Here is a 16111-nt window from a genome sequence, read left to right as displayed (position 1 = left end):
GACCAGACAGTGCGCATAACATTCTCAATGAACGATGCTTTGTCTAAAAGTCTCATGTGTAAGATATGCTGGTCGGTGAAGCATTACTGTTCAAGCGCAGAAATATTGGGTAATTCTCATTCACGCCGAAATTAAGAACCCCTGCATCCGGCGCTTGTGGTAAATTAGGATGTGCATGACCAATCAAGGTACTTGCGCCATTCATGCAGCGTGTGGGAAGTGAGAATAAACATTCGTAGCCATAATTCTGATAAACACTGGAGTAATTCAAAGAACTAGAAGACGACTGTTCAAGTATATTTATGTTGAAATCACCCATAATCACTACATTTGTATGACTAAGAGATAGTGTGTGTAATACTTTGTGGAGGGCTTCACAGAAATTAATGATCCACGAGGCTAGCAATCGATAGATGCATCTAAAGATCATTCTCTCGCTATCCAGCTTAAGCAAATTGTGCCTAATTGTACCAAAACACTTTTGTAGTCACTTACATTTAACTGAATATCATGTCGTCGTATATGGCGTGTGTTCGAGTTGATATAAATGGCGACACATCCATGATTGTTGCTTGCCCTATGACATTATTTAGACATGTATGAGGGGAGAACAAATTTTTGTCGTCACCGCTTAGCTAGGTTTCAGGGATACCGATCAGTGAAAACGGATCGTCATGAGCAGAATCGAGAAGCTGTATGTCATCAAATTGTTTACGGATGCTTCCTGCATTAATATGAATCGCATAGCGGGAGACAGGTGAAAGAAACCTGTTGAGATCATCTGTTCAGAAATAAGTAGCCATAATTGAATGGGCCTAAGTACAACAAAGGAATAAGTTCAAAGTCAGTGTCGTTCGCTAGCAGATATTTGACAGCTTGGCTTCTCAGGCGATGCCGAGCACCTTGCTCTTTGTCGTCCTGGCTTTGATTTGACAGTTATCTCTCCAAAAGAACTTCCATTTGTTCGCCTTTTTTAAACCCAGTACGCTTCTTCTGCTAGTGTGCCTGGATAGCCGAGTGGTTACGACGCCTGCATTCGGACCATATTACCCGGGTTCGAACCCCGCCTCGCCAAGTAATTTTATATTTTATTTATTTCTTCTCCCCTTCTCTCATCCTCCTCCATTCCTTCATCTAACGCGTTACTAGGCAACGCATGGTGACGTCATCGCAGTGGAGAGATCAGGCTTTGTGGGCCCATTGTGGCCAGCCAGGGGGTCACGTCGGGCCGGCGCTTTTAGACTCCGGTAAGCCTGTGTGGTGCTCTACTCAGTAACAATATGTGCCACAAGTACGTTTTCACCAAGCGAAAATGCACGCTTCATTAAATAATGAAAGTACGCAAGTCAATTTTACTTAGTAAAATACCCACCACTCTTAGCTGTTATAAGCGTTTTGGCCAGAATAAGGCAATGAGCGTCACTAAAAAGTACAAGGAATCTGTATTCAGGCATGCTGGAGAAGATATGTTTATATCAGGGTGGGTCATTATATAAAAATTTCGCCCTGAAAAAAGAAATTGATCCGTTAAGCTCTTGCAAAAATGTTTTCCCTTCCCTTTCGTCCCATATTCAGGAAAGGGATACAATATGTATTTCGTATTAAAAAAACATTGAAAACAAATCAACATAAAGATTAAACACAAATAAAAAAATATGCCATGCTAATGAAACGTATATTCTAAAATATAAAATGCATGACCTGTCATTTATGTTCATCACGCGCTAGTGCGATGCCATATCAAGTGTGGAATATATCCAGTTAACAAAACGGCTGGAAGCGCACCATGACTGTCAGGTAAATCATGTCGCACATGACATGCATATGATGGTTTTCATGTTGCCACCTCTCTTTTACGTTCGTCATACAGTCGCGCAATGCCAGTTTTGGTGCATATAAAGCCAGCTAAACGGCCACGAGTGCGCCATGAGCGTGGCATGCAAATCATGTCGTGCATGACATGCATGTCATGATTTTCATGTTACCACCTCTCATTTATGTTCGCCATACAGTTGCACCACGCAAAAGAAATCTTGATGCATATGACGCGACCGAAACTGCAGCAATCGGACAGTGAGCGTGGCATGTAAATCATGTCGCACATGACTTGTATGTCATGATTTTCTCGTTATCACCGCTGATTTGCTTTCATCATACAGCCTCGTCACGCAATACCAGTTTTAGTGTATATCAAGCGAGCGAAATGCCCGCGAGGGCAGCATGAGCGTAGCATGTAAATCCTGCCGTGCATGACTTGTATGTCATGATGTTCAAGATTTGACCTCTCATTTGCGTTCATCATACAGTCTTGTCACACAATACCAATTTTGATGTATATCAAGCGAGCGAAGTGGCCGCGAGGGCACCATGAGCTTAGCATGAAAATCATGTCGTACAGGACTTGCATATCACGATTCTCACGTTACCACCTCTGAGTTACATTCATCATGCAGTGTCGTCACGCAATACCAATTTCGGTGTATATCAGGCGAGTGAAATGGCCGTGAGGGCACCATGAGCGTAGCATATAAATCATGTCATACATGACTTGCATGCCAGGATTTTCAAGTTGCCACCTCTCATTTACGTTCATTATACAGTATAGTCGCTCAAGACCAACTGTATGCATGTCATGCGAGCGAAACGGCAGCGATCGGACAATGAGTGTCGCGTGTAAATCATGTCGTACATGACTTGCATGTCTTGATGTTCACGTGACCTCCTCTGATTTACGTTCATCATACAGTCTCGTCGCGCAATACCAATTTTGGTGCATATCAAGCCAGCAAAATGGCCACGACTGCACCATGAGCGTGGAAAGTAAATCATGTCGTACATGAGTTGCGTGTCAGTTACTTCACGTTACCACCTCTGCTTTTCGTTCATCATACAGTGTCGTCGCGCAATACCAATTTTTGCTATATATAAAGCGAGCAATAGGGCCGCGAGTGCACCATGATTGCGGCACGCAAATCATGTCGTACATGACATGCATACCATGATTTTCATGCTTTAATGTGTCGGTTATGTTGGGTTAGGTATGATTGCATAGTAGTATAAATATTTCTTTCCTCAATAAAAAATTTTCAGTTGCTAGTAGCGCGTCGTCCCGTGTCCATCTTCTTCTTTGTGTACCGTATTATCGCGCCCTTCCGTTTATCATGTGTCGGTTATGTTCGCCATACGGAACTGTCTCATCGTACCAGTTTTGGCATGTATCCATTCACTCAAACGGCCACGAGCAGGCCGAGACCATGTAATGTAAACCATGCTGTATATAATGCGTGTCGTGATTTGCACATTAGGACCTGTCCCTTCTATTCGTCATATGCTGTTGTCATGCCATACCAATCTTGGTATATATCAAATTTACGAAATGGCGGCAAGAGCCCCAAGACAATGACATATAAATTATGCTGTTCATGACATGCATGTCATGATTTTCATGTTATGATCTGCCATTTATGTTGGTAATTGTTGAAAACCAGGAAGCGGAGCCGAAGTATAGAACGTCTTGTTTATTCGACGCTGGGTAAAAAACTAAAAATGGAATGCGGGCGCGCGCTCGGGTCCACGTTCGCTTGTCACTTCTTCGTCTACTCTCCTCTTGACAAGCATAATATTTAACAGTAATACGGTAATGTTATGTCATACCGAATTTGGTGTACATCCGACTAACGAAAAGGCCAGAAGAGCGAAATGTCGTAGGCGGATAGATAGATAGATAGATAGATAGATAGATAGATAGATAGATAGATAGATAGATAGATAGATAGATAGATAGATAGATAGATAGATAGATAGATAGATAGATAGATAGATAGATAGATAGATAGATAGATAGATACCCTCAATGTCGCAGAAGTTCGCTAGGAAATGATTCGCATTTAAAATTACGCGCAAGAAAAAAGTGAATGCATTAAAATATAAACGCTATAATAGTGAAAGTGAGAAATTGAAATTGAAAACCAGAACTTGCGAGGTTGCTTGAGCTTCGCCTTCAAGAGTGGAACGTATAGCGTAGCCGGGCACCGTTGGCGTCGCCTTGTCATTCGCTTGCCATGCTCCGCTTCTTCGCGGACGCCTCAACCGCGCCGCAAAGAAACGAAGGTCGGTGGGCTAACATCGGCTGTTTTAAGCTTTCCGAATATGCCTACTGGAAGCACAGTGGAAGTGTCCTGTATACCATAATTCATCATCATCTTGCGAATCAGTGAAGTACCTCCCGCCAGACGTAAGGCACTACGCGAACGTCTCCAGCTGCACAATCTGTTGATAATGTGTCTGATGATGATCATCAAAAATGCGTGAGCGCTTTGCAATGGGTAGCCTTGAAACCGCCATGGAGTAACGGAAACCAGCCACTCGCTTCGAAATTTATATGATGTAATGCCTCGTGCGATTAAACGCTTTTACCGCACAATACATGTGTTTACGGGGCTCCTCACGTGAGATTAGGCCTATATTGTTTTTTTTTCCGCAGGAGGTTCAAGCAGTGGCGTGGCTCTGTGCTAGAGCATCTGACTGCCACGCAGAATACCTGGGTTAGATTCCGGCTCCAACCACTGATTTTGATTATTTCGATTTATCGCTACCGGTACGCCATTGCTACAACCCAGGCAGCACGCCGCCATTGGACTGATCTCGGTCCAACGTCGGCAAATGACGGCAGCAATATTGGCCCCACGTCGGCAAATCACGCTCGCGCTACTTTCACCCGCATCGGGCCGACGTCGGCTAGCCGCCTTTGGGCCGATGCGGGCTTGCCGGCTTCAAACCGACGTGGGCTAGCCAGCGTCGGTCCGAGACGGGCCTGCCGTTATTCAGCCGATGATGGCAAGCCGTCATTGGGCCTATGTATGCTAACCGATGCTGGCGCGGTGTCGGCCCCGCCGACGTCGGGTAGCCGCCGGCGTGACCGTTTACACCCGTTATTATGTTTTAGCAGTGGTGGCTTACAGTGCGTTATGTACGGTAGTACTATGGTAGTACTGTACCGTCGTGGTCGGCACGTAGCTAGATTATATGGAGACACCGGCGGTAGTTGCTCGATGCGTAAAGTAACCTGATCAGGCAGGCTGATAGATGTGTTATAAAGTAAAATGGCTGCGTGCCGACCACGGCAGTTCGGTATTACTGTGGTTACTGTACTGTAAGTCAGCAGCGCTAAAATAGACTATTCGCGGCCCAACGACATTCATCGACTGCCATTGGTGCCATATTCGAAAAATGCTTCCTAATTAGAACGACTGCTCCACTGATGTCTTAGTGTGCGATTAAGACCCTCAATTCTGTCGAACCATGCAAGGCCGAGAACGAATGTCAATATTGTCTCAAACAAAACTAAATTGATGAAAGGCCTGCTGCACCAACTACGCATGCGTCTGAGAAATTAAGGAGCAACACATTTGCAAGGTGATAAACACAAATTTATTCAGATATGAACACACGCCAGCAGTTCCGGAATAATTATGCCATAGAGGAATATCTAAACATCTATAGATACCGTATCCAACATCTAAAACAACCCCACAGCCACCGTATTCCTTAAAAGCAGGACAATCCTAATCGAGAATGGGATCAGGCGCAAAATCATAGGCGTGAGCAGGGTTCCCCCTCAGGGGGTGTGGGGGGGGGGCGAAGGTTCATCGCGGCGCCCCCCCCCCCTCCCTATTAAGTCAATGTGTTTGGCAGACCTTGCGCCCACCTCTTCTTAAGTGACTACGGGGGCCGGCCGCCCCCCTGCCCCACTGTGCGCACGCCTATGCGAAGAGTTACAATCACTTCAACGTTATGCGCGGCACATTCACTATAAATATTGAAAGAACTAGAACGGGCAAAAATAGGAATAAGGATTAACGAAGAATATCTTAGCTACTTGCGTTTTGCGGACGATATCGCGCTTTTCAGTAACGACGGTGCCGAATCACGAAAAAAATTCTGGAGATGTAAACGAAGGCAGCATTAAAGTAGGATTAAAGACGGACCCGAAGAAAAGAAAGATAATGTTAGGCGGCTTGCCGAAAAAGCGAGATTAAGAGTGGCAACTAGACTAGAAGATTGTGTATACGCGTGAGCTAATTACGAGCAGAGGAGCACCCCCCCCCCACGTTTATTAAGTTCACCAAGGAACTCGCAAGGCATTCGCAACACATGACTGGCAGTTAAATTATCGTTATCCTTTAAGCGGGAATTGCAATTTTTTCAGTGATATCTTAAGGGCCAAAAAGATGGATAAACTGCTGCACGCGACGCGAGAAACATTGCGAGCGGTACCACAAGATCCCATGAACTTTACATCTAAACAAGATAGACACGCACACATTCCTAATCCAAAGGTAAGATTGTAACAGAAAGGAATCGTGCATAAAAACCACTCACGTGTGCCCGTTGGATCGCTAAAAACACGAGCGAATAAAAAATGCAAGCGCACCACATACACAACACAGGATGGTCAATAGAGAATACGCGATAAGAAGAGAACAAACATCTGATGACAGGTAACAGCAGTGAACACGCGGCCTTATATGAGGTGAGCGAGTTCAAAATGGAAGCAGGGGGCCACTGGTTTCTCGCTGCGGTGATCTCTGCCGCAAACAATGCCGGAATCCTGCCGCGTATCCGTCTCGTGCACGATTTTGACTTTCCACCACACATGTCCACACACTGCTGGAAGAATTCTGCTGGTCGGAGTGAAAAAAACCTGCTCCCGCAGCAACGATTGTCCCTCCGTCGGGACGGCTACCCTGCCCTGCCTGGTCAAGCGAGTTTCGCGACAATGACGCTCAACGAGGGGAAGGGAAGGAGGGGAGGTAGAGGTTGAAGAAGACGAAAAAAAATGCGAATTCTCCCTTCTTGAAAGCATGGCTCAGCCTACCACAATGGTATGCGAATCCCCCAGCATGTCTATGGGCATGCCGTTTGAGAAAGGCGTTCGTGGAATTTTCAATGCATCACTTGTTGCCACATGTCGCTGCATGAAAACTTTGCGTACACCACGTTGGAGCCGCATTTTTCATCGTATTTCACGTGCCATAATAATAATTTTATGCGACTGTTTCTGAAAGCACGTGGGAAGCAATCGTTGAGCGAGATTTTTACTTGAAAAAGATATGTATGTCGCAAAATGGACGGCAACGAAGTGCAAATGCGAACTGACAAACACGTGGCAAACACGTGTTTGTCAGATCGTTAAAGATGGTCAGCGGGCTAGTTGATTTGTACACATTCAAACGACAAAACGCGTCTTCACTTCGCCCGGTCTTTTTTGCACCATACCTATTTTTCTCAAGTAATGAACCAACTAGCTCAGCAACACGCCTTGCTGAGCTTTTACTATTTTCATAAAGTAAAATTATGTGACATCACTGAAGCAAATGCGCTTGTTACGCTTCACCCAATCACGCGCGTGAGTAAATATTTCTAAACACAGAGATCGGAAACTGTCCGTGTAGTATATGAGCGCTGGCGGCACACATTCAGCGGCTGAAAGGATATAGCGCTATAAATATGATGACAGGCTCGATTTATGCACATAATTAGTATTCACATAAAACTTCTTCCGCTAAAAGCATTCGTGCGGGAATGTTTGGGTGAATTTTGATGCTGGATACATTAGCGAAATCGGCCGACCTATGGCAAAAACATTTACGAAACAGAAGTACTTCGAATTTGGCCCATGAAGTTAATGGTATGTGTTATAACGTTTCAACATTTTTGATAGCGTTGAACAACTGGTCAACGAAGTGGCCATCTAATTTCAGTCAGTTATTCTTCTAAAGACCACCTTTTTTTGGTAGAAAAGTGACTGTGCTAGTGATAGTTGTTAGACATTGTCATAGCAGAAACTAATAAGAGAATGCAAGATATTCAGTCGGCGATACTTCGCGCCCCGAGTCGTACGTGCGGCATTAGCACGGTACAGTATTTGAACTTTGTTATTTGTGCTAGTACAGCAATCTATGTAGCGGTATACTACAGCTTAAGCTACAAATATTCAAGCGCCTAATGCTCTATTGAATTACGATTGTATGCTAGGCGGGCGAGCTGCCGGGCTTCTTCGGCGGGCTAAAGGTAGAGCGGAACGTCCAGGTTATTCTCGTCACTGACGGCCGGCAACACGGCGTCCAGCGTCGTTGAGGGGCTTCCGTGAACTAGTTTGAACGGCGTCATATGTGCGCCGTTTCTTACACTGCCGTGTTAACTTCAGGTTATGTGCGGAAGATATTATGGCGTCCCATGTCATGTGTTCGACGTACAGTACATTGCCAGCATGTCGGCGAGGGTTTCATTTACCCGATCGGTGAGGCCATTCGCCTGCGGGTGATGTCCGTCGGTGACTTGTGTGGCTCTATTGCAAGATGGTTTGCGTTAGCTCTGCCGTAAAAGCCGTACTTCTGTCGGTGACGAGGACTTTTGGAGCGCCGCGACGCAGGAGGACGTTCTCAACAGGGCATGTATAACTGTCTGAAGGGAGACAAGAAAGTTCCAACATCGTCGATAAGCCATCGGCTCCGCCGATGTCAGCTGAAGCACGGCAGAATGACGGCATGCTCGGCCCAATGTTGCCGGTGAAAACCATCGGCTCGGCTGATGTCGGCGAAAGTACGGCAAAATGGCGGCTAGCTCGGCCCAATGTTGCCGGTGAAAGAAGTCGGCTAAGGCGATATCGGTGGGAAGATTGCAGTAGGCCGGATAACTCGGCCCAATGTTGCCGGTGAAAGACCAACATCGGCTGAAAGGCGGCAAGGTCTTTTTTTGCCCTATTTGTGCCGGCCCTATTTTGTCGGCACAATTCAGCGGCTCCGCCGATATCGGCGCCAGGCTGGCAACGCTGGCCCGAGGTGGGGCCGCGCACAGCCGCCGTAAAACCAATATCGGCCCGACGTTGTGTGCTGCCTGGGAATGCAATACATCCACAGTTGTGTAGTGTGCGAGGGGACCGATCAGGGACTTATCTTTTACGCCGAGACCATAAAAACACCTTTCAGCGTCGAAGTGGACGAGACTGACATTTCTCTGGTCGTCGTTCATCTTTCAAGACAAACCTTTTTATGCGACCCCAAAAGGCCAATGACATGCTTTTCGCCAGGTAGCACAGGCGTCTGCCCAGCACGCGTCCTACGGGAATTCACAAATGACAAAGCCATTATACTGGTATGTGTCGCGGCCCATTTTGGGAATCAAGGGAATGAGGAGGCGCACTGGGTAGTCCGAGGTCTGATTTACGGATAGGTGCATCCCTCTGAGTAGGATACCATGGATGAGGCACCGACACCATTCCACGAAATAACAAACTACAGCCGCGATCCTCGGTCTTGATCCTACGTCAAATCCTAACTGATTCGTTCGATAGACCACGCAGGCTGGCTATAATTACAACGGACCGGGAAACCCAATATGACAAAGCTGCACAAGTGAACTATTGTCTACAAAAATTTCATTATCTGGGGGCGCGAGAGTTTGCCCCGTTCCCAGGTTGCTCCAACAGCTCCCTTACATCACACGTGGGAGCAACGTCTCGAAGCGCGTGACCAGAGACTACGGGAAACCGTCGTCGCCTTGGTCGAAAGCAGGGTGTCGGAACGGAACGAAAACCGAAAACGAAAAAAGAAAAAAAAACGATATTTTTGACCGCAACGAAAACGTAACCGAAACTTTATCTATTATTTCGTTCCGGAGTGAAACCAAATTTTTTCAATCGTTTTTCGGTTCACGAGAAAACTTCGCAGTCCGGAACAACTGAGCTCATGCAATGTGAGCATATCTCAGGGTACACTATTAACGCGTACCTCAGGCACCAATTCCAAAGCAAAGATATGTTGAAATTGTGCGAAAAACGGAAACAGTGGCTACCAGAGATGTTGATATTAGCGCAAGTGGACTTTTGCGGGCCTGTCACGCAGGCCAAAGTGGAGAGGGCATTATCGGCGCTGAAGTTTGTTACAGCGAAGGCTCTTATGAGATCTAAACAGCTGGTTTTGGCACCATAGTTGCCCGCCGCCGCCCGTGTCCGTGACCATTATCGCGTGAAGTAAGAAAAAATAAAATGAGAAACAAATTTCTAGGATCGGATGGGATTTTAACCCGCGTCCACTGCGTGGCATTCGAGTCTTCCACCAAAGTGCCACGCTGGTGCTTATAACTCCTTCGCAAAAATACTCTATACAGGCGTCATGTCGGGCAAGGAATCGTGTTAACATAGGTAATACAGCGTGGCAGAAGAGTAAGACGACAACCAGCCATCACACAATGCTAATTCCGCAAAGAGTGTGTGGTTTAATGCTTCCCACCCACTGCAAAGTGCTCAGCCATAGTTCATCGTCATCAGCCACAGCACAAAGCGCACATAATGCCTTACACACGTGTAGCGGCTACCACGATTCTCCGAAGAATCACGAAAAATGACATAATGGGAACTTCGGTACTTCAGAAAAATTACGATGATTTCTGGCGTAGTGGGTACCCTGCATGTGTACTTGTGTCAGCTGCCAGACTCTACAACGGGCTCTACAAAGTCCGCTCTTCCAACTTTCGCTGTGACTGTGCTGCACATTCCGCGCAGGCCTGGCAATCTTTTTATCAAAACAGCGGTCTCACACATCACAGAGTGCACTCAGTGACGTGCTGCTTCTGAGATCGTGCTCACTCCCTTGACACAAAGCACTGAGCCCAATAAAATTGTGATTGAATTTGGAAAAAATAAATACTATGACTTTGAAGGGTATACTGGTTTGTGCTAGTTGGTAGGAATTCATATGTACAGTTACTTCCGCTCCTCTGAAGAACGTGTTTTACCCTTGTCCCGCTTTCTTAGGAGGAAGGCAAGTAACTACATCACAAATCAAATGTTTTTTATGATTACTTTAGCTTCAAATTTTTCCATAAAAAACGTTACGAACCGTTACGGAACATTATTTTTTCGTTTCGGCACAGAATCGTAAGATCGCGCCAAGTGTCAAAACATGATAACTGCGCAACGAGTGCATCGTTTAACGCTGTCCTTCATTACAAATTGTGCAGCTGCGCAGGTTCGCATGGGACTTTACGGACGCATGGTGAATACTTCGCCAATTTGCAAAAGGAAAGACTATGGCATAGTGGCCCTGTGCAACAGTGGTTGCAGTAGGCGTGCCAGGATAGTTTGAAACGGCCAGTCTTACGCCCACACACATTCGTTTCCTTGCATCGCCGTTAAAGGCGATGCGGACGTGGCACGATTATCACGTCCTACTCTTGAAGGCATGCTCAAGCGCACTCCAAGTTTTTAACAAAGCTTTTGCCGCGTTCACACATGGACAATACCGATTTTTTAGGGGCGAAGCTCCTTTGGGTGTGGGTCTGTCCCTCCTCTGTAGTATGTAGTAGTAGTAGTAGAAGCAGTAGTAGTAGGTAGTCACCTCTAGTTCTTGGACTGTTCACTAGATGGCGCTATCGTAGCCACCTCTAGTTCTCAGAATGTATCGTAGATGGCTTGGAGGCGCTCGCTGCGTTGCAGATGCGTGCTCTAGTGCCCCCCCCCCCCCTCTCTCGCCTGGCGCGGCCGACGCAAGTAGCGTCTGCTAGCGAGTTCCTTCATTGAAAAAACCGACTGCTCGCGCTGCACTGCCGTTGACTGACCACTCCGTTATATAGGCACTGGATTTTGACCTCCAAGGTAGTGCCTGTGTGAGATTTCTCCTGTGCGTGATTGAACAATAAACATTCACAGCGGTCATGTAAAATTAAAGTGAGCTGCAAGTCGCCATGACTGTCATCGACCCTTTAGTATAAATGCACCCGATCTCACGTCCTTCAAGATGTACTGGGCAGAATTCACGGAAGATTCGCATATGGCGCGTGTCATTGGTGGAAGGCAATCGTTCGATTTAGTGCGGCGACGTACGCTAGGGGGACCGCTGTAATGAAGGAACCACATAAACCAACAGTACAATAAAAGTTTTATGTTTAATATATACACGGTGTTTCTCACCTGTTTACTTGATCATATACTGCAAGAACTACTCGGAGTATTCACGGCTTACCGATGATATCCTCCGGAGCTTCGCCCCACTCGACATTCACCCCGTGAATATGCTGTGGATTGTATTGCTCATAGCCATGCCGCAACAACTGCATTTGTGGCACACGGTCACCATAGTGCTATCGCGTTAAAATGCTCGTCGCGCAAGTCTTAACTTCTAAACTACCGATCGCGAAGGGGGAGTTGTAAAAAGAGTCAGGAGCCCCTTTTCTGCGGGAAAAATGAAGGCAAGCAGAGCTTAGCGTGTGCGTGCCTTACCTAATACGGTTCTTTCTTTCTTTCTGTCTGCCTTTCTTTCTTTCGTAATTTATTTAATTATTTGTTTATTTATTTATTTAGTTATTTATTTATTTATTTATTTATTTATTTATTTATTTATTTATTTATTTATTTCTAGCGCACTGCGTAATAGACCCCCTGTTTCCTTCATCTACTCCGGGAATCGGACCTATACCCTCGTGATTAGCAGCGCCACACTTCAGTTCCTACAGGCAACAACGACGGTATTTTGTTCGCATAGAGGCAACAATTAAATGTGGTAACGCGTCATGATAACTGACCTCTACAAAAGATCAGACTTCCGCACCAGAAATGGCTATCGCCGACCAGGCCCCGATCGAGAGAGCATCAGTTATTGGAATCTAGCGCATAAAAATGCATGTGGCCGACGCACATTCAGTACTGCATTTCTGTACACTTTTCGGTACGAGGTTTTTCGCGTACAACGCCGCCTCTGCAACCGAAATCTGTCACTAGTAGCAAGCCTCGCTTAAAAAAGCCATGCAGACTCTTCTTTCGAACTTGTCTAAGTGACGCGTAAGCAGTTGCATGTAATCACCGGCTTTGTCATCGTCATAAGCGGCTGTGTTGAGCGCAGCCTTGATGAGCCAAGTAGTGTGCTCGGTAAACGCTGGTTCGGTGTTCCGCATAACATCCAGTATCACGAGCTTGCATTTGCCGAACTTGGTCTGGGCTGCGGCCTTTCTTGTAACGTCGACGTTGAGAAGACTAGCCGAGATTCACTGTGTATGCTGCATTCCTCTTCTTGCGTCCTTCAGCGTTTCGCTGTTCTTCTCCACTCTGTACTCCGTATCATACAACAGGTGCAACCCTACAGAAGCTAGCGAGACTTCTTGCAGTAGATGATTTCACACCAAGAAATTGTTCAGCAATTTTATCACCCGTAATGAGATTATTTTTTCGTTCTGGGCTGAGTAATAAGCGCTTTGTGCCTGAGATATATCAACTCTGCTATAGGCATCGTTACAGAGAACTCGTCTAGTTCATTGTAGCATCGTCGAATGTCCGGAGGGTGGTACGTAGTTCTCATCGGGCGGCCTACTGTCTCGGATATTGGCGCTAGGGGCGTGAAGACTGTGAGACGCGCGCTTTGGGCCAAAGGTGCGGCTGCTCATGACTGAGTAGAGATGCAGGCATGGCATCTTGTTCGTATCTTGTTCGGCCACGACCTAATTTTGCGTTTACGCCGAAGCTGTACACCCCTACCTCCTCCCAACGGTTTGGTATCCGTGGACAACAAAAAAAAAGCGTCGGCAATAAACGCGTGGATAACAAAGTCACAGTTTCACGGCAAGGGTGAAGCAATGAATGCGATAGCAACAAATCGTAGTGGTACACGAAGTGAGGCTGGCAGCTAACTGTTTTATATCCGATCTCGCATAACTACAAAACGCTGGTTTAAGAGAATACGGCCGCTCTAGGGAGAGATGCTCTCCGCATAGTCACTTCGCGTTGAGAGCGCAGCACGTAGAAGGTTATGCGAGCCGCCCGCTGTGATGGTTGTCGAGATAGCGCGCGCGCCAGCAATCGCGACGGTGCCCTTAGACTCAAAATTCAAAGCTGCTCCTCGAGCGACCCCTCTCCCCACCTCCGAGCGAATGCACCCTCCGAGGGACAGAGGGCGCATGCGTCTTTTCATGCTCAGTAAAGACGCGCTGAGCGTTTCCTGTCTGCTACGACGGCAGGCCTCCCGAGCATGGTGATGTTATCGCATGCACCCTCCAAGCGGCGGAAATGGGCGGGCTCGTTTGATCTCTGCTCGGCGCCTTCGTCACCCCCGATCGCGCGCTTTCACCCGCGGTAGAACATACGGTGCGACGGGTGGTCTGATCAATTTGGAGTTCATACAGCGGGGACATGACGGCGACGGCAAAAACCCACCTAGGCTGTCCATATAATTGCTATCGCAATAAAAATGTCGTCGTGCCCGTACGCTCCGTCTCAAGGGTGAAGTTTCTAAATTCAATAGAAATGCTCGACGCCGCTCTTTGTATGTCATAACGCGTGGGCATAAAAATGGCGTCGTGCTCGGTCTCTCCGTTTCAAGAGTACAAGTTTAAACTGTACAAGAGTACACTTTCTAGAGTACAAGTTCGCTAAAGAGTACAAAACGTCTTAAGGCGCACGACATGGACAACTTCAGGTCCTGGTCTGGTGATTGTTGAGCGCCGGGTGAATGGAGACTTGGTCTTCAATCACATGCAAGGCGCGCTTTTCTGGTGGTGTGTGCGGCCGTAGCGCTGTTTATTGTGATAGCAATTATATGGCCATTCTCGGCTGGGTTTTGCCGTCGCCCTCATGTATGTATACATATAAAAATGCAAAAAGAAAAATGCCGAAAAAAATTCATGTACCCGATCGCGGTTTCGAACCAGCAGCCTCTCACTCCACAGCGCGCTGCGTTAGACAACTCAACCACACGCCATGTATGCGCTGGTGAAATAACGGCGAGCTATTTTTATACACCATGTACCGCTGGTGGTAAGCAAATCTCGAAGGAGCTTGAGTGTGTTTTCCATTACGCAACGCTCCTAATTTTCTTTCAATTTCAAAAGTGCCCTTGAGACGCGCACGACAAAGAGGCCCTTTTCTGTACCCACTCCTGATGTGGAAGGAAAACAAAGAACATTGCAGCACGCAGGCTTAAGAAGTCTATTCGAAGGATGAGATATCTTGAGTAACGCTGTAGGATTACGAAGCTCGCGGGATGAATCCTCTTGTTAATGGTTACTTTCGATGTGCAGATTCCCACCGGCGTTTTTAGGTGATCTCCAGATGTCCGGATTTGTAGTTCGTCCCGAGCGGTCGTTACTTTCTTCAGCTTGACGGCGAACGGCCCACTGGCGACGGAATAGTCGGCTCCACTGTCGACGAGAAGACGAAATGTCTTTCGCCATAATGAAAAAATCGCTCCGCTGGCACGGATAAGCGCAGGGTGGTGTTGAACATCAGGAACATTAGGGTAGTTTATGATCTTCAAAAACGCTATTTTTGGAAAAAAATTACTATATTTTGGTTTAACATTTTCAAACTCCCTCTCTATTCAAGAATATTTACCAAAAAGAATGATGCATTTATCTTGAGTCGTTCCACAGTTATAACCATTTTTCTAACCTCTCCTAGACGCATCCAAAACAGAAACTGAATGTTTATGATTCCACAACACCAGCCATTACGTCGTAAATGTCTCTCCGTATACATAATACGTAGCGCTAAGTTGTCTCAGTATTTATTAAAGCTTGTGGGTACTGACGTTTTCTATTTATTTTAAAATATCCACAACACGGTTGCGGAACACTGTTGTGTAAGTTGTGCGTGTTTTGGGTCAGCTGTCTGTGCTTTTTCGTACGCCATTTCGAGCTCTGGATCTTAGGTCCGACCTCTCAAACAGAAAGGTATAGTACTCCATAAAATATAGCGAAGTATAGGACGAAAAAGAAGCGTCAACGAGAGTTAGGGAATCAATATACCAAGCGTGGACCCACTGTGCAGCACGTGGATGAGAGTCCACTCGGGACGCAAAATGAGCTACAAAAAACAAAAGAACAAAGAAACATGCTTCAGCTGGCTCAAAAGGATATTGTGCCGCTTCAAAGGGATGCCAAGCTATGAGCCTTGTGAATTTCAGACATATTTATTGTTTCTTTATTTCATAGACATTTGGTTCAAATATTCAAAGCCATTTTTCTCAAAACTTAATTTTTCGCATCCCACAGCTAAGCGAACGGTGGTAACTGTTTGCGTATATTTTTTAATAGGTTGAACTCTGCATTCAAGCAGAATGATTGA

This window comes from Rhipicephalus sanguineus, chromosome 2 (genome assembly GCF_013339695.2).
Source record: "Rhipicephalus sanguineus isolate Rsan-2018 chromosome 2, BIME_Rsan_1.4, whole genome shotgun sequence".
Classification (NCBI taxonomy): Eukaryota; Metazoa; Arthropoda; class Arachnida; order Ixodida; family Ixodidae; genus Rhipicephalus; species Rhipicephalus sanguineus.
Note: the sequence above shows the minus strand (reverse complement) of the source record.